Raw genomic sequence first — 23235 nt, forward strand, 5'->3', positions numbered from 1 at the left:
CTTATTTTAAAATTGCTATGTTTATTATTGCTATTTTAAACCATGTAGGTATTTCTTAAACCTTAGGAGATGAGTTCTTGCAAAAATCTGCTAAAATCATTCTCTTTAGCATTTTCCTATAAGGTTAGTAGTTATGAAAGAATTAATTTGTATTAAAAATACAAAATTTTAAATTAATTTTTCCAAATGTCAGAATGTTATAATGAGCAGTTTCTTTATCAATAAGGGTTTGATACTCATATTTATAAAAATGATGGACAATGCCACATTTTTTTTCTTCTTTTTCTTTTTTTTTTTAATATTATTATTATACTTTAAGTTCTAGGGTACATGTGCATAACGTGCAGGTTTGTTACATATGTATACCTGTGCCATGTTGGTGTGCTGCACCCATCAACTCGTCAGCACCCATCAACACATCATTTACATCAGGTATAACTCCCAATGCAATCCTTCCCCCCTCCCCCCGCCATGATAGGCTTCGGTGTGTGATGTTCCCCTTCCCGAGTCCAAGTGATCTCATTGTTCAGTTCCCACCTATGAGTGAGAACATGCGGTGTTTGGTTTTCTGTTCTTGCGATAGTTTGCTGAGAATGATCATGGGCAAGGACTTCATGTCTAAAACACCAAAAGCAATGGCAACAAAAGCCAAAATTGACAAATGGGATATAATTAAACTAAAGAGCTTCTGTACTGCAAAAGAAACTACCATCAGAGTGAACAGGAAACCTACAGAATGGGAGAAAATTTTTGCAATCTACTCATCTGACAAAGGGCTAATATCCAGAACCTACAAAGAACTCAAACAAATTTACAAGAAGAAAACAACCCCATCAAAAAGTGGGCAAAGGATATGAACAGACATTTCTCAAAAGAAGACATTCATACAGCCACAGACACATGAAAAAATGCTCATCATCACTGGCCATCAGAGAAATGCAAATCAAAACCACAATGAGATACCATCTCACACCAGTTAGAATGGCGATCATTAAAAAGTCAGGAAACAACAGGTGCTGGAGAGGATGTGGAGAAATGGGAACACTTTTACACTGTTGGTGGGATTGTAAACTAGTTCAACCATTATGGAAAACAGTATGGCGATTCCTCAAGGATCTAGAACTAGATGTACCATATGACCCAGCCATCCCATTACTGGGTATATACCCAAAGGATTATAAATCATGCTGCTATAAAGACACATGCACACGTATGTTTATTGCGGCACTATGCACAATAGCAAAGACTTGGAATCACCCCAAATGTCCATCAGTGACAGACTGGATTAAGAAAATGTGGCACATATACACCATGGAATACTATGCAGCCATAAAAAAGGATGAGTTTGTGTCCTTTGTAGGGACATGGATGCAGCTGGAAACCAACAATGCCACATTAATCAGAAGAAAGACTGATTTGTATGCCCAAGATTAGGGGCACTCAAACTTTGAAAGGCATAAAAACTTCCTATAGGAATTTTTTAAAGAAATACATGCCAGAATTTACACCAGAAATTTAAAAAGTGTTTCCAAAAGGCTAAGGAGTAGGTTAATCAACATTTTAAAACACTACATAGATAATTTTATTTTGCATTAAAACTTAACCATTGTGAAAAAGTATTAAACTTTTCAAATGTATATAAATCAACCAAGGCAATGTTTGAATCAATGTTACACAATTTAATCTTAATTTTATTTTGATTAACTTAACTTAATTTGGCATCGTCTTAAGAAGGACTCATCAGGACTCATCCTTAAGAAGGACTTATCAGGGATAAGGGGAACTGCCAGATGCCTCTTGAAAGAGGAATATTTATTTATTTCTTTATTTAGGCTTAAACAGGAACTGGTCTCAAGGCCAGAAACCAGAGAATTCCTTCACCTACTGTTCTTCTGAGGGAGGACTAGTGCCTCTAGGAGACGGTTTTTTAAAGGGACTATTACTGGGCACATTAGGTAAGGAATCTAACCTGTTTCCTGACATTTGTAAGGGTCATAACCAGTAAATTAATTATCATGAGAAATTTTTGTAGGAATGCTTCTCCTTGAACTTTTATTTTTAATTTAATTATTCTGGGTTTTTGTGGAGTGATACCATGAAATTAATATGATCAATTAATCTTGATTTATTTATTTTTTCCTTTTCTGTATTCTCACCAAACGTAACCCTGATTTCTTAATGTGAGAACAGTTGGACACTGCATTTTTAACTTGCTTTTACATTATTCTTGAAAGCATAGTTTAGAGTGAACTGAAGAATATGGGTCAAGAAATTAAAATTTTCGGCCGGGCGCGGTGGCTTGCGTCTGTAATCCCAGCACTTTTGGAGGCCGAAGCAAGTGGATCGTAAGGTCAGGCGATGGAGACTATCCTGGCCAATATGGTGAAACCCCGTCTCTACTAAAAATTACAAAAAAAAAATTAGCTGGGTGTGGTGGTGCACGCCTATAGTTCCTGCTACTCAGGAGGCTGAGACAGGAGAATCACTTGAACCCAGTAGGCAGAGGTTGCAGTGAGCTGAGATGTCACTGCACTCCAGCCTGGCAACAGAGTGAGACTCTGTCTCAAAGAAAAAAAAAGAAAAGAAATTAAAATTTTCTTCAGGTCTTTCAGTTATGCATTCTGTGCTCATCTTTTTATCCTCACTTCACTATATCTCAATCCCCTAGGTGTTTGGCCATCAATGTAGACATTTTTCTTCATCTTTGCATAAAGAGTTTCAGTAAAAAAATAACTTGATCTTTAACAGATTGTGTATTCCGCAAGAGTGGAACTACCAATGCAGTTTTTCACAAATGTCTGACACACTATACATTCACTATTACTTGAGAGAATAGATGCACTCTTTTACTTTGAGTACTAATGGAACTAACATCACTGGACATTTTTGGCAAATATTCTGATGTATTACTACACTGTAACTGTGAGAATCAATGATGTGGACCATAGTGTGTTAACCAGTGTCAAACGTTTTATCAGATCTGGATACAATTCCCAAGAATTTGCATCTTTTTAGACTGACTGAGTCTGACTGAATTCCTTACATTTAAAAAAAATCACAGAAGTCAGAGATCCCTTTATCACTGTTTTCTTTGATAACTTCATGACATGAATAAAGAGAATTTTCAGAAAACAAATGCAAGGTAGAATATATACAAAGATCTTGCCCTGAAGCATACCAGTGTTTGGCTTTATTCATCTTCCTCTTTCATTTATAGGAAGTTATCTTTAAATGATTAGTGTTCTGTGGGACATATTCTCACTTTTAAAGGAGGATGTCACCTGATCATTGATTTTCATTCTGATTTAATATTTATTTCTTCAAGTTCTGGTCTTAACTTAAATCGCTAACTACACGAGTAGTCTACATATCCCATGCTAATTTTTATAGAAAACTTATAACTCATAACTGTACAAAAGGGATCATTGCATTGATATGGAAATTTACTTGGATACAACTGGAAAAGCAGCAGTTCTACATCAGCAAAAGATATAGGTAGGTAGGTAGGTAGGTAGGTAGGTAGGTAGATACATACATACATACATACATACATACATACATAAATGATAATTTAAATGAAACCAACTCCTTAGAAGAATAGAGCTTGTTTGTTTGTTTAATAACAAGGTAAAATATTTGTATCAAACTTGCAAATTGGCCATTGGCCAGGGCGATGAATTGACTGCCTAGTTCCTGAAGACATGCTGTAGTGACTTTGATGACCATGGGCAATACTGTAGTTACTCCCTAGCAATTCCCATTAAAATCAATGTTGTCTGGAATTAATTGTGGCACAAAAATATGTGTCACTGCTTCAGGGCCAGCCTTCTGTTAAAATTAGTAAGTGTCATGTAACTCTTATGTGGAAGTGTCTGAGAACTAATTTATAACTCTAGATTTAAGAAAGCAGTTGACTTGTTTATTACTAAATACATGTCTTGTTTTGATATTTCTTTTCATTTTCTTTTTTCTTTCAGATATTGAAAATTAGAAATTTTCAATAAATCTAACTGCACTGTAGAGTAAGCCTAGTAGAACAATATATTTAAAAAGAAGCTTTAAAAGGTTAAGAGAAACACAAGCATCTAGATATTGTTCTTATATAGATGAAAATATTTTATTTCCCAAGATATATTGTTAAACCCTATTACTAACATCATGCGTACAATATAATTTCTTTGTAATCTCATATTCTAAAATTATAACCAAACATGGAAACCAATTTTTTTCTATGTCTTCATTATTTTTAATAAAATAACTTGGCTAATATTAGGAATTAGTTATAATGAGATTTGATCTAGGATATTATATCAAAGAACTGACAAAAAAAGGAATAATAAAACAGGCCAATTTTTTTCTTTTTTTTTTTTTTAAAGGATTATTTACTAACTAAGGATAAGGTATAGGGACAGCACAAAGGATGATGCTGTCAGTAACTGAGGCTAGTGTTATCAGGACCCTGTTTTCCTCCTGTAATCTAGGATTCAAACACAGAGCGGATAGAGTAAGTCATGCAATTACCAGAATCTGAAGTTAATGTGACCTAGACATTGACCTATATATTAATGAAGGCTGTAAAATTGTTTGCAGTGTACTCTACATGGCTTTTCAATCTGGAAAATTTCACTACAAGGCAGAGAGTTAAAAACTATTTTTGGGAAAATGCCTAAAGAATCTGAATTCACCTTCAAGGGAAATGAGTCTGAGAAAACTATTCAAAATGCATGCATTATTAGATTTAGAAAATATCAATACTGGTTTCATTTTCATTAGCACCAAATTGATGCTATGTAATCTTACTTTCCTCCTAAATTTATGTGTATGTGTTTGTAGAGGACAGAATAAATTAAAAAATACCTTATTTTGAGCCTCAGCACTTTGGTTGAGTGTTTTTATTAAAATTATGAAAACATCAAGAAATATAAAGGAGAAACAAGACTTTTTTTTTTTTTTTTTTACTAAACTAATGCTATGATATTTTACATTTTGAGTACAATAGGCAATACTACTCTTGGAATGAGATTTGGCAAGAATTTGGGTCAAAGACGTCATTTATCCACTCCTAAAACTGATAGAAAAATTGTATATATGCATGTATAAATTGATATGTAAACTTTACATATAAAAGATAAGCGAGGCGGATAGTATGAGGAAAAAGTAAATACATAAAATATTGATATAAAAACATTGTCAACTAGAATATGAGGTCATTTTATAATCTTGGATTTGCAGATGAATAATTAAAACTTGAAAGGGTATGTGATTTCCTCAAGGATACAAAATTAGCACCGAGACTGAGCTTTAAGTTGCCTCTTTTAGCTTTACTGTGTCTAATCCCACATACAGGAACACATAAATTACAATAGAGAAGTGAATTATCCCTTTTCTCTTTTACTTTTCTGGTTATCTGTTGAACTCGTTTTTTCTTCCTTGGGAATTTTCAATGCTTTCTACAAGCAAGATAATAAAACTTATTAATCTATTAATCTAGTGAAGAAACCAGAACTCATTGTAATAATACTTGAAGCAGTGTAATGGATTCCATTTGGAAATGCCCTCTTTGATCACTGAAATTATCATCAAAACACATTTAATACATTTTCATAGGTCAGGTGCTTGATCTCCAGGAATTTGCCTCCACTCAAATTTAAAGAGAACTTGACAGGATTAAATATTTGCACAGGGAATGACAATTCTTTCAATCCTCTCTTCGTTTTCCTTTCAAATTAGTGCATTTGGAAAGTTCTTAAAGTATCAAAATGAGTATCTTCATCTACTTTGTGAAAATTAGGATTCATGCTATTCTTCTGTTTCTAGAAGGCGAACTCAAGGTGGAGTCAAGTCTCTGTGATTCTCCTAGTGTTTGACGTTATAAATAATATCACTCATTATAGCACACCTGCTAGAATGTAAAAGCCACAAATATCAAGAGTTCAGTTAGATTCTTGAATTGCTTTACCCTAACACATAGCAGGTACTCAATAAGTAATTGTCAGTAAATTAGTTATAAAAGTCTATTTATTAATTATAAATTATACCATATTTGTCATGTAGGCAGGTGTAAAATTTACTGTACCTTCCTACATGACAAACACGATATTCTGTCATCTAATTCTCGAAAGAAACCTGAGTAGTATCATTATGCCCAATTATTGATGAAGAAACAGAGGTTTTAGGAGTGCAAATAAATTATCCAAATCTCCAAATATGGTTTTAGAAACTACTTGCAATCAGGCAGGTCTCATCTACAATTTTTGTGATTAACAACTGTTCTTTAACTCACATCCTCCATTTTCCAACCTTCTGAGAAGTCCTTCCATCGTTCCCTCTAGAAATTTTCACAACTTTTGATGTAAAGAATTGGAACATGGGTCCAAAGCCTAAGAGTTTCTGTCTAAGCTAAAACAAAAGCTTCTTTTAAGTTACTAAAAATAGTTGAAATGTGAAAAAGGCGAAGTATGTATTCAGTACAATGATACCTTCTCATTTGGCATCGCGTATACTCCCATGTCCTTGTACCTAGCTATTCATCACTCCCATTTCATTTCTAAACCTTTGAAGAGCTTATTTTTCAGGGTTTTCATTTTTTTTCCATTCCAGCATGTGTTTTAAGCTCAATATATCTCACTAAACCATTGTGATGAGTTAAGTGAGTCCTCATGGGTTAGTACATTGCCTTTTCAGGTGTTACAATTGTGTTCTAATGCGGGTATTGTGAAGGTAATATACTAATTTTCTGCAATGCTTCTAATGATGAGATTTACCAGATAATAAAATACTGAACAGAAAGCCCATTAGATTTACGACATTCATGCTTTTCTCCAGAAAACCATTTCTTTGCAGCTTTTTTTTCAAATTTTGTCTATTATCTCATAGTTCAGCACCTCAGAGCAAGAGGGTGGGACTAGTGTCTTCTCATTTGCTAAGATCTCTGCTCTTTTAAGCCCCAGGTACCACAAAACTTTGTTGTTGCTTGCATCTCCTGTCTTCCCAGTAGTCTCTCCTCATTCAAATTTCTGGCTCAAGAACCTCCTCTCTACATCAGTTCCTCTTATAATCGTTGTGCCTTTGCTGTCTACATGGAAAATCTATTTTAGGGCATCAGGTTCTCAGTTCTTTGATTTCATTTCTGGTGGTTTTTGCCTCACTTTGGATACACACAATCCAAGGTCAAACCTAAGTATTCATCATCAGGGCTGCAATTAGAATGGTGCAAGTAAGGCCTGGCACAGTGGCTCACACCTGTAATCCCAGCACTTTGGGAGGCGGAGGCGGGTGGATCACGAGGTCAGGAGCTCAAGACCATCCTGACCAACACAGTGAAACCCCGTCTCTACTAAAGATACAAAAAAAAAAAAAAAAAAAAATAGCCAGGTGTGGTGGCACATGCCTGCATCCTAGTGACTCAAAAGGCTGAGGCAGGAGACTTGCCTGAACCCTGGAGGCCAAGGTTGCAGTGAACCAAGATCATGCCACTGCACTCCAGCCTGGCAACAGAGCGAGACTCCATCTCAAAAGAGAAAAGAAAAAAAAAAAAAAGTATGACCCAAGTGAAGCACTTTCTTTGGGTGCAGAATTTAAGGAATGCTAATATAACTTAATAATAGAATAAATATATTCCAATGCAGTATTTTAAAAAATAGAGATCCAATGCGAAAATTTCACAAGAAATAGTTCATCAAAATCTAAAAGATAGGATCAGTAAGTTGAAATTAAATAAACGTTAAGACCTTTGTCAAGAGAAATTGTCAAACATAGCAATTCTCTCAATTAAAAATGAGTAAGCGAAAGAGTACATTTTGAAAATATTATAATATATTCAGGTTTTGGTATAAATGAGATATTTATACCTAAAAACTAGATCATATGTTTCAATACTCTACTTTTCAGGTTTTCATTATTTTTTAAAACTACTTTTATGTTCTGGAAAAAATAACCATTAAAAAGCACAGGAAGTCATGTATACAGCTGCAGACACTTTCCTTTTGCCTTAGGCTCCAGTATGGTTCTACATGGCACTACCCATGACCACTTGTAGTTGATCCATTCTCCTATGAATTTCCACCTATCATACAATTACACACTCCCGAGACAGTGAGATAAACTCATTCACACAAACACACACACACACACACACACACACACACACACCCCTAATTGGATTGGCAAAGACAGTCTATTCTGTATGAAAATTTAGGCCAATGTAACCCTCCTCTAGAGGTCGGATTTATAGCTTTTAACTCTAGATCTTATCTAAAAATGCTGAGTTGTTAGAACCCAACATAATCTCTGACTTCAATGTGTACTGAGGCCACACCAACTCCAAGAAATCTTAAGTAAGATTTTTGTGTATCTTAAAGTCTTGTGTGAGAAACTCTAAAAGAATCCTGATGTATAGGACAGATTATTTCATAGAATAACTCATTCTTTTTTTCAAGCTTCCTTATTCCACTCTTGCCAGCATATTGTTTGTTCTCAGGGAATAGAAATATCATCCAAGATTTTTAAGTTGGTTTCAAAAATCCCCCAAAGCCAACCTTGGAGTAGAACAATCACTGTATTTCTTCTCATATGAACTCCATTAAGAATTTACTTTGGCACAATTATTTTATCCCAATACCAACTTCCTTAATACATGCTTACTGAAATGTAACACTTTAAATTAATGTAGTAATGACTTTTGCGTACTAATGATTTTAACATTTTGGAAAAAGAAGTCACTTATTTTACAAACATGCAAGACACGTTCATTCTAGGGAAATTTCTGCTGCAAAACTTTCTCATGAAAATTGATAAAGGAACATTTCTATGACCATTAAGCAACAAGCATGATCGAATAAAAAATGAGATTAAAACCCACCAATAATTGAAAGGCCTATTGTACAAGAATATTGTTTTACGTATTTTCTTCGCAGTATAGGTTTAGTAAATTCTGTTTTCGTATATATACTTTAACTTTATAAAAAGTTCAATAGTAATAACAAATTATCCAAATATGTATTGACTCTATATTAGCATATATAGTTTTTTAGTTTTTGGGGGTTTGTTTTTTTTTTCTTTTATTTTTTAAATATCAGGATATTGTGCTAAAGTTCTATAATCTCTGCAAACATTATGATTGTTCCAAAATAAATAATTTAACATTATATTAGAGCAATTTTTTATAGATTATTCATTGAAACTAGGTTTTGAATCTGTTTCCCACATTTAAAAAATAAATCATATAGACTACAAAATGGCAATCAAAAATTTTTTACAAATTGGTTTGTGAGGTTTACTAAGATCTAAATTTTTATTGGTGATTGAGTTTATAATTTAGAATGATGATGATAAGTTTAAAAATATTTCCATATTTGCTATTCCATATATTTAAAATAGAAAAAGGTACCATTCGATAATATACATGTAGCATAAACTTGATATACTGTATTATTTCATTTATATGAAGTTCTATAACAGATAAACTATAGTGAAATAAATCAGGCTACCTGTATTCCTTTATGGGAAGGGTGGGGTAGATAGTGGTTGGGGAAGAGAAGTATATGTGCTCTTTGTCCTCTCAGTGTAGCAGGTTTCACTGGTGTATCCATTCATCAGAACTGTTGAACAGTAATATTTAAGACAATGCAATTCACTGAATATAAATCATACCACAATAAAAAAGAAATAAAACATACTGTTTGTTGAAGACTATATTTTACAGATTTTTAAAAGTCTACAAAGTCCATTTATTGAATAAACAAATGAAGATGTAATATATCAGATAGTGATATATATTATATACAAAAAGGGAGGGGGTAAAATGTGAGGGAATGGGTGGTGGGCTACTTTAGACAGTGGTGAGGTAGATTTCTTGGAGAAAGTGATGCAGTACACGAGTGAAGACAGGAACTAAAGGAGGCCCTATGCCATGTAGGCATCTGGAAGAGGAGCCATTTCAGGCAGAAGAAAATTTACAGGCCTTACTAACATGGGAAAGTACTTATCATGTTTAATTACAGCAAAATGACTGAAGCCAAGTGAATAACAGGGGGAAAAAAAAGAGCTATGTTTTGAAAATATATTTTTAAATAGAGCACAATAAGCCAAGGTATACAAAATTGATCTCCTTATTAAATATAATTTAGTTTTCCAAGTGGGTCCAAGGTATTTTTTTTATAAGTATACTTATGTGTTAGATAAGTGTATGTAGCAGAAATAATTTTTGCAAGATTGAATTACTCAAAGTAGTTTCAGCGGATGCTGGAAGCCTTACAGGATGAAAGCTGCTTTTTCTGTTGAAGGAAATAGCACAGCAGGAAGGCCTTCTATGATGTAACTCTGTGACTTCTTCACCTTCTGCTGGATGCCACTTGACATCTCAATAAAGTTACTTAGATATCTTGACCTATTTTGATTTTATTATCGCTCCCTCTCAAAATATATTTATAGGTAAAGTGTAAAAATCTCTTCAAGCTAATTAGAAAATTCTGCAGATAGTAAGACAGCAGTTTTAACATTATAATGCTTGAACATAGAGCACAGAGATCTTGAACTATTAAATTAGATTCAAAAGGTTATGCTATTTCATTTTTATCTTTGCATTTGAAAAGCTTAATTATGATTTGATTTTATAACACAATAAAAATATAACCATTTCGTAATGGTTTGGAAGAGTTAAAAGCATTGATAAAAATGTGAAATGATATAATTTAACTATATTTCTTTTTCAAAAATATTATTTCTATTAAAAACAATTATACCTAGATGACCTTGGGTATGGCAATGACTTTTTAGATACGTCATCAAAAGTAGGATTCATAACAAAAATGATAATCTGAACTTAACTGAAATTTAAAACTTCTTCCCTGAGAAAGACAATGTCAAATGAATGAGAAGACAAGCTACAAATTGGGAGAAAATATTCACAAAAGACACATCTGATAAAGGACTGCTATCCAAAATATACAAAGAACTGTTAAAAGTTAACAATAAGAAAACAAACCGCTCATTTTAAAAATGGGCCAAAAACCGTATCAGGCACCTAACCAAAGAAGATATACAGATAGCAAATAAGCACATTAAAAGATGTCCCACATCAGATGTTATCAAGGGAATGTAAATTTAAATAATAATGAGATAATACTACACACCTATTAGAATGACCAAACTTCTAAACCCCGATGGCACTAAATGCTGGTGAACATGTGGAGCAAGAAGAACTCTCACTCATTGCTAGGGACTGCAAAATGATACAGCGCTTTTGGAAGACAATCTGAAGTTTCTTACAAAACCAAAAATGTTTTTACTATAAAATCCGGCAGTCATTCTCCTTGGTATTTACTCAAAGAAGCTGAAAGCATCCATCTGCACATAGATGTTTATAGCATCTTTATTCACAATTTTCAAAACTTGGGAGGGAGCAACCAAGAGGTTCTTCAGTAAGTGAATGGATAAACAAACTGTGGTACCTTCGGACAATGGACTATTATTCAGTGCTAAAAGTAAGTGTACTATCAAGCCTTGAAAAGACATGAAAAAGCTGTAAATTCATGGAAAAAGGCAATATGACAAGGCTATATACTCTATGATTTCACCTATTTGACATTCTGTGAAAGGCAAAACTATAGAGAAAGTGAAAACACCAGTGATTGTCAGGGGGTTGTGGGGAGGGAGAAAAGAATCGGCAGAGAACAGAAGATTTTTTTGGTCAGTGAAAATAAGTCTGTATGATACTATAATGATAGAAACATCTCATTATACATTTAGTCAAAGCCACAGAGTGTAAAACACAAAGAATAAACCCTACATAAACTAGTATTTGAGTGATCATGATGTGTGAATGAAGGTTAATCAATTGTAACAAATGCACCACTTTGGTGAAGGATGCGGATAATAAAAGTTACGCATGGGTGGGGACAGGAGTATATAGAAAATATCTATACCTTCGTCCCAATTTTTTTGTAAACCTAAAGCTTCTCTGTGAAGAAAATTCTTTAAATATGACAAAAAACTATACCACAAATTGAATAGTCCATATTCAAATCTTCACAATCCATTTTATTGATTGATTGATTTGTTGATTGAGACGGAGTTTCACTCTTGTTGCCCAGGCTGGAGTGAAACGGCGCCATTTCAGTTCACTGCAAAGTCCGCCTCCCAGGTTCAAATGATTCTACTGCCTCAGCCTCCCAAGTTGCTGGGATTACAGGCGTGCTCCACCACACCTGGCTAATTTTGTACTTTTAGTAGAGATGGGGTTTCTCCACGTTGGTCAGGCTGGTCTCAAACTCCCAACCTCCGGTGATCCACCCGCCTTGGCTTCCCAAAGTGCTGGGATTACAGGAGTGAGCCACTGCGCCCGGCCCTCCATTTTGTTTAAGAAGAAGAAATCTCATAGATATTTCTGCTTCCTGAACTTATTGAGATATAATTTGCGTAAAAGAAAATGCAATAAATTAAGTTTTTAATTTAATGAGTTTTGACAACTGCAAACAGCTAGGTAAATACCACCCCAAACAAGGAATAAAATATTTTCATCATTCCAGAAAGTAACAGCATGCTCTTTCCAGACAATTTTCTCTCCCATTGTTGTCATCATCATCATCCTCATTGTCTTAATCATTTGGAAATACCCTAGGCAGCCCTGTTGATATCTAGTTTCTATTTAAAAGTTTTCAACCTATAAATAGAGTGCAGTAATTAGAAATAGACTGGCTATAAGTGCTGCCTAAAGAGACTGTCTAGCTGTTAAGGTCAGGCCTCAGTGGGTAGAAACACTTGTCTGGAGAAATCAAGGACCAGAGGTTGATTCACAGATCAAGAAATTTATATTTTGTCTCCGTAGCTGGATGTAATTGGAGTCAGGAGAAGGGATCACAATAACCAAACTCATGCAAGACAACTATGGGACGACATGCAAATTTGTTGATTTATAATAAGAAATATAATTGACAAAGGAAAGGTACTGGAATGTTTGAATATTAGGTAGTACATTTTCTCCTTGTAGGAACATGGAAGTTGGAAGCCAAATTTCAGTTCTAAAGATGTGATTAGAATCCAAGTGAACGAAATGAGTTTATTGCTTATAATGGTTTGGGTTCACCTGATTTTGCTAGCTCAATGCATTCACTTGTGTTATAGGAATAGACATCAAAAGTTTTCTGTTTAAAATTTCCTTTCTCTTGACATTGCTGAAGAGAAAGTGACATATTCTCACTCTTAAATGTCCATTTTTTTTTCCAAGAACGTGGTATTTTTATATTTTTGAAAATGTAATATGTATTGATAAATGACAAAATCATATAGAAATAAACAATAATTTATAGAGTGTTTTTTTGAGGGTACTCAGTTTTATACTAAGGATTTCCCATAAATTTTTCCACTTAATCTTTATAATAGTACAAAGAGATAGAATTATATTCCCATTTTATTGATAACAAAGATATTTATTAATCTCACTCTAAGATGTAGGGAATATTTCTCTGAGTTATATTGATACCTGGCTTTCTCACTAAACAACAATAAAAATAAGACTTTTTCTAATTTGCCACCTAACTCACACCGGGAGCCACATCATTTATATGCAACCATGTACATTCAAGTAGTAAATTGGATTATAGATTTTTCTAAAATGAATCATTGTGAGAAAAAATTTACTGTCATTTTAGACTGAACATTTTATTCGAGACAGGCTTTATCTACTACACTAAAGGCAAACATGGAAACAGCTTTCCAAATACTTTCTGCTACTCATAATATGGCACAGTTTTAATACAATTCTGTTCATGTAAAGGTTATGCCGACTTTAATTCCTATTTAGCCATACTTCTGAATCCTCTCAATGAAGTATTGCAAACTCCACCTTTGCCTTAAATTAGACATACTAGTTCTTTCATATCCAAATATGTAATTCATTTTGGTACGTTGCTAGGGATCTTGTCTGATATATAATCATTCGAAGTGGATAGACAAAATAATTTATCAAGCTTTAAAATTTTGATGATAATTTTGGTGGATTCAATATCATGTGGGAAATAAAAACAAAGAATCTACAAGAAGTACAGTGAGTTAGTGTTTAATTGGGGGTAATTCTTTGTAACTAATTAATTTAGAACTAGGCAACAGTCTTGCCTCTCCTCCATGTTCCTCTGTGTTCTTGAGAACAAGTCAACTAACCTCATTAAGGGTTTTTGTTTGTTTTGCTTTGCTTTTATGTACTATTATTTTTTTTCCCCTGTGAGGCAACCAGTCGAATATTTGTTTTTTTCTTCAACACTGACCAGAGGAACAAGATCTATTTTTTACTTAATTTCTTAGGGTGAGGTTGTATTTTAAAAAGTATTTGGTTATGGTAGGGCTCTGTTGCTTTTCTTATTACCACAATACACACAACTAGAACAGGAAATGGATCCTATGGCTGCCACATTATCAAACCTCAAGCTGGAGCGACAATTTAACAGGTACCTTCTCTTGGTAGGGCAAGCTGATGTCCTTTAAAGGATATTGTTAATTGAGCTACATTCCACTGATGTAATGACATCTTGCCACAATTATTTGTAGAGAACCTTTGTCTGAATCTTTGTCTGTACTCTTTGATTAATATGTTACTCCTTTGCTGGCAGAGCAAATAACTTATTTGAGACTAATATCTTATGGTCTATGTATTTTCTTTGGCTGAAAAAGTTAACACTGTACTTTGAGTTAATTATAATTTGGGTCTGTTCTCAGTGATACTTGGCAAGTTCAGATGCTTAGGCAATTACTCATGTAAACGCATAGTTTTGTTCAAATGCAAGAACAAACCCACCAGAGGAAAAGTGCTAAAAAAGCCAAAGTATCCCAGGATCTTGGATTGCTAATCTGTGGCTTTATGGTAACAGTAGACTCAGTCTTAGCTTGTGGCATTATTAGTAACTGGGCTTATTTCAAAACCTGGGCAATAATATAGATGTATTTATTTTTCAAATATACAGATCATAAGAGGAGGATCAAAATGATAAGCAAAATGTAAATTGTTTTTAAAATCCACCTTGGTAGCACTTTTTTTGTTTATTTTATCATTTACAAATTTTATTAAGTACCTTCAAGCTCAAAAGTTAGTTTGAAGTCTGCTAAGAATTCACTATCTTTTATCTCCTATACATGAGTCAATAAACATGTAATAGGGTTCTGTATTGCTCCTAAAAGGTCAAGTCCAACAAACATTAGAGTTCATGTTATCACTTTTCTGAAATTCATAGACACAGGTCATATAGACAAGTTCATATAGAGAGGTGAGTATAATATTGACCTATCTGAACTGACAAAAGGGGCCCTTACTTGTATGTTTTTGAACCAGAAATGATTTGGTTTCAATCATTCAGAGTTATATATAAAGAGTTATAATATACGGCTCTCCATATATGAAACTCTCCCTCTCTCTCTTTCTGTCTACATATCGAGAGAGAGAATAAAAGTGAGACTTCATATATCTACATATATATGAAGCTTGTGCTATGTATAATTGCATGTGTTATGTGTATGTGTATCTAGGTATTATATACAAGTATATTGTGAAACTAATGTCTTCATACCCATTTTGAAAAACATACTTTCCTAGTTAATTTAATATACAAGAGATGAGGTATGCTGCTGTGTATCACATGACTTTGTACGCCATGAAAGACCTTTCATAAAAGGAATAATTAGCTTGTCATTGGCTTCATTATGTACAATGTATTGTCTTCTCTTCCAATTTTTTGGTGTTCAATATTGAGTTGCTGAATTCCATTCTTACTCATTTCAGTGAATTCTTACCAACTTTCAAGATCCAATGGAATTATACAATCTTTACATACTGCAAAAGATATTACCATTGATAGGCCAGGCGTGGTGGCTCATGCTTGTAATCCCAGCACTTTGGCAGTTCGAGGCAGGAGAATCACTTGAGGTCAGGAGTTTGAGACCAGTGTGGCAAATATGGTGAAACCTCATCTCTACTAAAAATACCAAAATTAGCTGGGTATGGTGGCAGGCGCCTGTATTCACAGCTACTCAGGAGGGTGAGGCAGGAGAATCGCTTGAACCTGGGAGGCAGAGGTTGCAGTGAATCAAGATCACACTACTGCACTCCAGCCTGGGCAATAGAGGGAGATTCAGTCTCAAAAAAAGAAAGAAAAAAAGAAAAAAGTCGGGCGCGGTGGCTCACATCTGTAATCCCAGCAGTTTGGGAGGCTGAGGCGGGTGGATCATGAGGTCAGGAGATCGAGACCATCATGGCTAATGTGTTGAAACCCCATCTCTACTAAAAACAAAAAAATTTTTTAAAAATTACTCTTGATAGTTTTCATTTTGTAAATCAGAATTAAGGTTTTTTTTCATTTTAATCAGTTTTTGACTAAAGACTGACAAATGCTTGGAAACAAATATCAGACCAGTTATATATTTTGATTTAATTTCTTGCATAAAATGAACAGTGACATTTTTCAAATTAAATTAGGAGTGGATTATTAGAGATTATGAAACCTAGGAAGTAAGATAATATCCTAGTTTGAAGAGACCTTTCTCCTTCCACCAATTCCTTTCATCTAAGTTATCACCACTGCTTATTGGTACATAAATCTGGGGAAACCAACAAAAGAAAACAATTCTGTTGATTCCCATGAATTTGATTAAATCTGACAAGTTGCTTTCTTTCCTTAAGCCAGAAGTCCCTGCTTAACTAAAATAGTCTTTCCCACCAAAGTTTGCAAAAGTTTTAGTTTTATTGATATATATTATATATCTTGCCTTGTTTTGCTTCAGGGCTTACTTGTTTTTGAACTTTGTTCATTATTGGATTGTATTTCTACGATTAACATTTTATATACAAATATTTTCAACTGGAAGCCTCATCTGGAAAATCCCTTTCATGGCCTTTTTTATTTTCTCGAAAATTATGACCTTAAAATCACATCAAACATTATGAAAATAAACTTCCTAGGGATGTGTCATAACAGGCATGTTTAGATTTTACTTAAGATGTTTAAGTATCTTTTAATTATTCCATAGAACTTGACTTGCCAACTTATTTTTTAAAGTGATTTTTTCATATCTTTTTACTCTTGACTATTTCTTTAAGTTCATTTACTGTGTTCACATTATCAGAGTTTCTAATCCAGTGAAAAAGAAAACAATTTTTACACAGATGCTTATTCAAAATCACTTTACAGAAGGTAATAGACTTAGAGATTTTCTAATAAAGTTACTATTTGGCAAGGACACATAGACAACCCATCCAGTGGTTTTAATGTTAGCTCATGTGAATCAATTTTGCAAAACTTAACATCCTTTGCTTTTTGGGAAATAAAAAAGAATGCGGTGGTTTTCATTATATCCTAACATTTAAAACTTTTAAGTAAATGTGTAAGGTATGTTATTTCTATGCATAAATTAGAGCAAGTTTTATTTTATAACATAGAAAGAAAAAACTATAATGCAAGCAGTTATTTTCAATTAAACTTGTGAAAATACAGGTGACGTCTTTATACATGATTATTGAAAACTTAAATATACACATTATTTTGAAAGGAGAAATTAGAAGCTTTTAACAAAAATGTGTATCTATACATTTTTTATATAAAAAAATTCCAAATCTAGGCAGCTGCCTTTATATGGTCACAAATGTTGTATATAAAAATAATTCCTTGTAGCATTCTTTTAGTGAGTGACAAAAAATAATCTAAATATTCCTCAAGAGGAAAATAATTTGATATATTGCAACATTATGCAATGATTTTAAATAACTTCATGCCTATATGCTTACAAACTATCATCCAAAGCACTCAGGAACACTCACTTTTAGAAATCTCTATGGAGGCCAATACATAAACAACATTAATCATACTTAAGAATTTGGAGAGAAAATTATTATGGTAATTTAAGTGTTTCCTGATGTACATTAACCCTAAGGTCATGATGTGCACAAAATCTTATATACACGAACATTAGGACCATTCACATAAAAACTAAAGCAGAAGCCTAGAGAAGGTCATTTCTACAACAAGTTCATGTGATGAATCAGCCTAAATTCTAAAAGCTCAAGGCAACAAATGTCCAGCTCAAATACAATGACAAACTCCTTTAGAGACAAGAAATTGAGTCACCTAAGTTGATCTCTTTTCCCAATAGACATTATGACATAAATAAAGGGATACACTGTATCATTGTATAGAGTGACAAAACTTTGCTCATGGAATTAATTTAAATTGCCTTAACACCATGGGGCAAGGGGGCAAACAACTTTTTTTTTTTTTTTTTTTTTTACTATAAGACAAATTATGCTGTTGAATTAACTTATTAGAGCAAAGACAGAATTCTCATTTAAGCCAATCATCTCTACAGTGAGAAGCTAACTCTGTCTAAAGCATGCTTGTTTTCTTATTAGAGCAAAGACAGAATTCTCATTTAAGCCAATCATCTCTACAGTGAGAAGCTAACTCTGTCTAAAGCATGCTTGTTTTCTTTTCAAGAGGAGGTCATCATTAAGGTATGCACATGTAAAGTGTATTTCTCATTTGTGGTCTTGGAGGGCATTTATTGTGAGAACAAATGAACATTTTTTTCGTCATTGCAAGCTATAGACAGAAAAAAAAAATTTAATCATATACTTTATTCCTGTAAGAGGATTCAGAATATATGGTCTCAGTAGTTGTTATCTTCAGAGCAATAATCAGACCACATACACGAACACATACTCAATGCCTTGCACTTACATTTTCAGACATAGGGCTTGTTCTTGCTGAAGACGCAACACTGAATTATTGTGGAATACTTTGTAAATAGGTGGTTTCATTTATACAGAGGATGTTGAGCCACCTGGGTTCCAAGCTATATTACTATCAATAACAAGATCAATAGTTCCTGTCAAAAGAGTACCTACTAGGAGCCTTAAATACATTATTTTTCAGACTCACAGGAGCATTACAAAGTAATAAGGATTATTATTGAGCACTTAGGATATGCCAGGTGTTGTAAGCTCTATCCTTATTATATATTTTAATTCTCATATGTTACATATTTTAATTATCATAATTCTCACATAGCATACATATGATAAAATAAAAGATAAAAGTGAGTTAAGGGAAAATTGGGATGCAGAGGCCTTTGTATGTCTTTCGTGAAATTTCACAATTTCTTAGAGTCAAATTCATGAGAAACTTGGGCAATTCTTGTGCCAAACCTATTGCTATTCTTTGGCTATCAGAAACTGACCTTATCCCTGTATCTTATTTGAATTGAGTACTTAAATGGTAAAGAATAAAAGGAAAAAAGTAAACTAAATAAGCAGATAGAAACAAACATGTATACAAAATAGTTTATAAACTATTTTTTTAAAATAAAAGTAGGGTCTTTGGAAAGGTATAAAAGAGACAATTATTCTAGTTTTGGTGAATGAAATATATACAGTTATACTTCTCACATTTTCCCACAACAGTAAATGATGGAGAAATACCAAAATAGTAGTATTAATAGTAATAGAAGAAATAACAATAACTACAATTAAACTGTTCAGTCTGAGAATGATAATGTACTAATAAAATCTAAATGTTTTAGAACAAGAGTAAACATCACCTTGACAATGATATAGCAATGTTTCAGAACAGGAAAGTCTAAACTGAGGTACTTAAGGTCTTTGGGGATTGTGATAAAGTGATTTAAACTGAGTCATTTAGGTATGGAATTAACTGAGATTATACAGAGTTTATGATATAGTAATTTAAGACTAGTGGGCAGAGTGAGATGCGTCTGGAAACAAGCAGCCTTGATAAGTAAACTGTTGTTTGATAAATTATTTATTCATATGGGCAGAATGGTGTCTCTAATAAATTGACCTGTGAAAATTTCCTGAAGAAAATAAAATTAGTTGGCTTATGGTTTTATCCTTTCATAGAAAATATTTTCGAAGCAAATGATAAAAAGTTTTGTTAACATAGGTGGTTTCTTATTTCTCAGAACTCTCTTGTAAATTTTCAACCTAAGCTGGAGGATAAATAATAATCATCTGCACAAATAATCAATCAAGATCAATACTACCATCTTCAGGGTCATGACTGCATATCAGATTTCTGGTGGGATCATTTCAACTATCATATAGGTTAGGTTTTTATGTTTGTTTGTTCGTTTTGACTGCATGATCATTTCTTGTCATATCAGAGTGGCTACATAGAAACATTTTTCATTCTGAAAGCCCAATATTTAAATACTGAATCACAGACAAATACTAACAGAAATATTTTATATTCTAAGCCAAGAGCCAAAAATACCCAAATTAAAGCAATACAATAGAACCCATGACCAAACCAAAAAGCTTTAATGATCAGATGTGGGGATACTAGATTTATCACCTTGTCTTGTAATTTTTAAAACATTTCCCATATTTTCTTAGTAAAATAAAAATAGAAAGAACTATAGGAATGTGAGTAAACTTTCCTCCTATAAAATGCCTCATGTTTCATCCTGACAGGCCAATATTATTTCTCATACTGCTATATTTTGAAGTACCACCTCCTCAGTGTTATGAAATCTCCAGGTGATGATTTCTATGGCCTCACTGAAATTGTTCAGTGTTCCTGATAATAGCTGAAGCATAGATAGTATGGTTTAAAGACAGGAGAAAACTACTCAGAATTAGATATGAGTAATGTTCTATATCTCAAAATGACGCCCTGTTTTTCTCTTTCTTGAAAGAAATTATCTAGAGTTCTCTTTTTCTAGGGTTTGAGGGGGAAATGTGCCCAAATCATCCATGAGTAATATTGGGCACTATTCTGAAAGTATAGTATCTAAATTTACAAAGATAACAATTTTTTTGTATAATTTGTTGGCCACACCCAATAGACTTTTGTTTTGCAAACCTAACACTGGTCTTTAGAATCTACTCAAAGACTTATGATTGTCCCAAATACCTTCCTTGTATGATTAAAATTTATTGTACAGTTTTGGTGACATTCAGAGGTAATCAGGTGAAGGGTAGAGAATATAATGCAGAAACATCAAAAGATTACCCACTGTAAGATTTTTGAGACAAGTATTACATGTACATCATCTGTTCCCTGTTTCCTTTCTCAACTTTATTTCTACAAAGATTAATAGAAAATAGTTTCTACAAATAATCCCTGGGTATTTTTTCAGGAGCAGTAGGAAGCTTCTTCCTTAGTTTTGCCAAATAGAAGAACTTAAGAGTTTTGTTTATCTGGCCAGTTTTTCTGTTTGCCATATAAAATGCAATTAGAGACTGAATGCAATTTTACTAATTACTGATTAAACTACATGCTTCATCACAGTCCAGCACTGGAAGGAGCTGGTTGGTATTTGTAATAAATTTTGGCAACCCAAGGATTGGTTTGATTTTATGGTTAAGCCAAATCATGAACAAAGTGAAGGCAGGTAAAGGAATCAGACCAAGGGACTCTACAGCACAGAAAGCAATACTAAGTACAGGAACCTTGTATGTGCTCCAGCTAAAAAATGACAATAACTTGTTAACAATATGAACTTGTGAGAACTTAAATATAATGAGAAAATTAAGGAAAAAGCATGCAGATTAAAGCACAACAATTCATTGTTCCTGTCAAATAGATTGTAACCCCTTAGTCTTGTATGAAAATTGTCCATGTCATAGTTTTATTCTTAATCTAAAGCTCATGGGTAACAGCTGTTTTTTCCCAAAGATCATCAACTTTTTAAGAATTCTTAGTCTTGAATTTTCTGAATGAACAGCAGGCATAATGTCACAGAGTGAAAACGTATTTTTCCAGCTGGAAGGCTTGATTACTGAAATTTATACCATGGAGTTGAACTCTTTTGACACCAGTTAAATATGTATTGTAAGGTCCTTTCTGTAAGTACTTATTTAATGTATTTTATCTCTATGAGCTACTTACGCTGGTGCAAAAGTAATTGCGGTCTTTGTCATTAAATGTAATGACAAATTGTTCAGTGTCCCTGATAATATCTGAAGCATAGACAGCATGGTTTAAAGACAGGAGAAAACTATTCAAAATTATACATGAGTAATTAAAACTCTATATTTCAACATGAGGTACTGTTTTTATCTTTCTTGAATTAAATTATCTAGAGTTATCTTTTTGTCTAGGGTTTGAGGGGGGACATGTGTCAAAATCATGCATGAACAATATTAGGCACCATTCTGAAAGGCACCATTTTGCCATTAAAGGTAAGGCAAAGACAGCAATTACTTTTGCACCAATCTAATAGATCAAGCAGAGGTTGCATGGAAGAGCATAATGAAAAAGCAGCCGGTATTTTGGTGCTAAGATTTAGTACATTGCTTGAGCTTCTTCTAGTATGTTTCCATGTCCACTTTGTAAGATCTAGCCCCAAATTAGAGGAGAGATACTCAACATGATATGGCAGATATAGCAAGATTTTATGGTGAGAGTTGTTGAGTGTCACAGGTGTAGAACTAATGCCTATGAGAGTTAAAGTGGTCATTCTTGTCCAAAGATGCCCAAGAATGTTCATATAATCTTGCTAGTTTGTGTTTTAAAATACCATTGGCTCTTCCTCCTTTTCCTAAGAATTGAAGAGCTAGGGATAGTAGACCGGCAAAGCATTTAAAACTGTTTCAGATAGGCACAGCAAAATGGGTGCTTCTATCAATGGAAAGATAAGTTACATTTTGAGAATAACCATCAAGGACATCTTGAAAACTCAGAGCAAGTGCCAGTTGCATACAACTCAGTAGGAGGTATTTAAGTGAACACTGCATGTTGGGTTCTTGTCAATTTCCCACCTTTATAGTTACACAGGATTATGCTGTTTACAGATGAGACATGCAACAAAATAGCATGAGAATAATAAGGACCTTAGTGAGGGCTGCCTGTGGAACATAAATATTAGCTAAGGGTTTTCTTTCAACCTCCATATTTTCACTTTTTGTATAAAATTCTACCTTTTTGATACCCACCTCCTTATCAAGCTCATTAAGTTGTTGATTACTTTTAGTTGCAATTTATATTGTTTCCATAGCATTCTAAATTCAAGAACTATTCCAATGGTATACCTGTACACTGTCTTAGAACTTGGTAACTGTTATGTTCAGATAAGTGTGATAAATTCTGCCAACCGGGATCATTTTTATCCCTGATTAAGGGACAATCTAAGAGTGAGTTACTACATGTTATGCTACATACAGGTTGTCAGTTTTTTACGTCAATTTTATAATATGACAAAGGACTCTAAATATGGAATTTCAAGGAGGGAGAATAAGCC

The 23235-nt window shown here is 33.5% G+C and overlaps 1 protein-coding gene and 1 long non-coding RNA gene across 2 annotated transcripts in view; one reads left to right on the forward strand and one right to left on the reverse strand.

The window, feature by feature from the left end:
* The window catches only part of PCDH15 (protocadherin related 15), a 990428-nt gene that overhangs the window by 241796 nt on the left and 725397 nt on the right, over positions 1–23235 (forward strand). The gene's annotated exons all lie outside the window — the stretch shown is intronic.
* The window catches only part of LOC144331020 (uncharacterized), a 172797-nt gene that overhangs the window by 78837 nt on the left and 70725 nt on the right, over positions 1–23235 (reverse strand). The window contains exon 2 of the long non-coding RNA XR_013397851.1: positions 9489–9599. This is a non-coding gene — a long non-coding RNA (uncharacterized LOC144331020). The remainder of the gene's footprint in view (positions 1–9488; positions 9600–23235) is intronic.

This window comes from Macaca mulatta, chromosome 9 (assembly GCF_049350105.2).
Source record: "Macaca mulatta isolate MMU2019108-1 chromosome 9, T2T-MMU8v2.0, whole genome shotgun sequence".
In the NCBI taxonomy this organism is placed as follows: Eukaryota; Metazoa; Chordata; class Mammalia; order Primates; family Cercopithecidae; genus Macaca; species Macaca mulatta.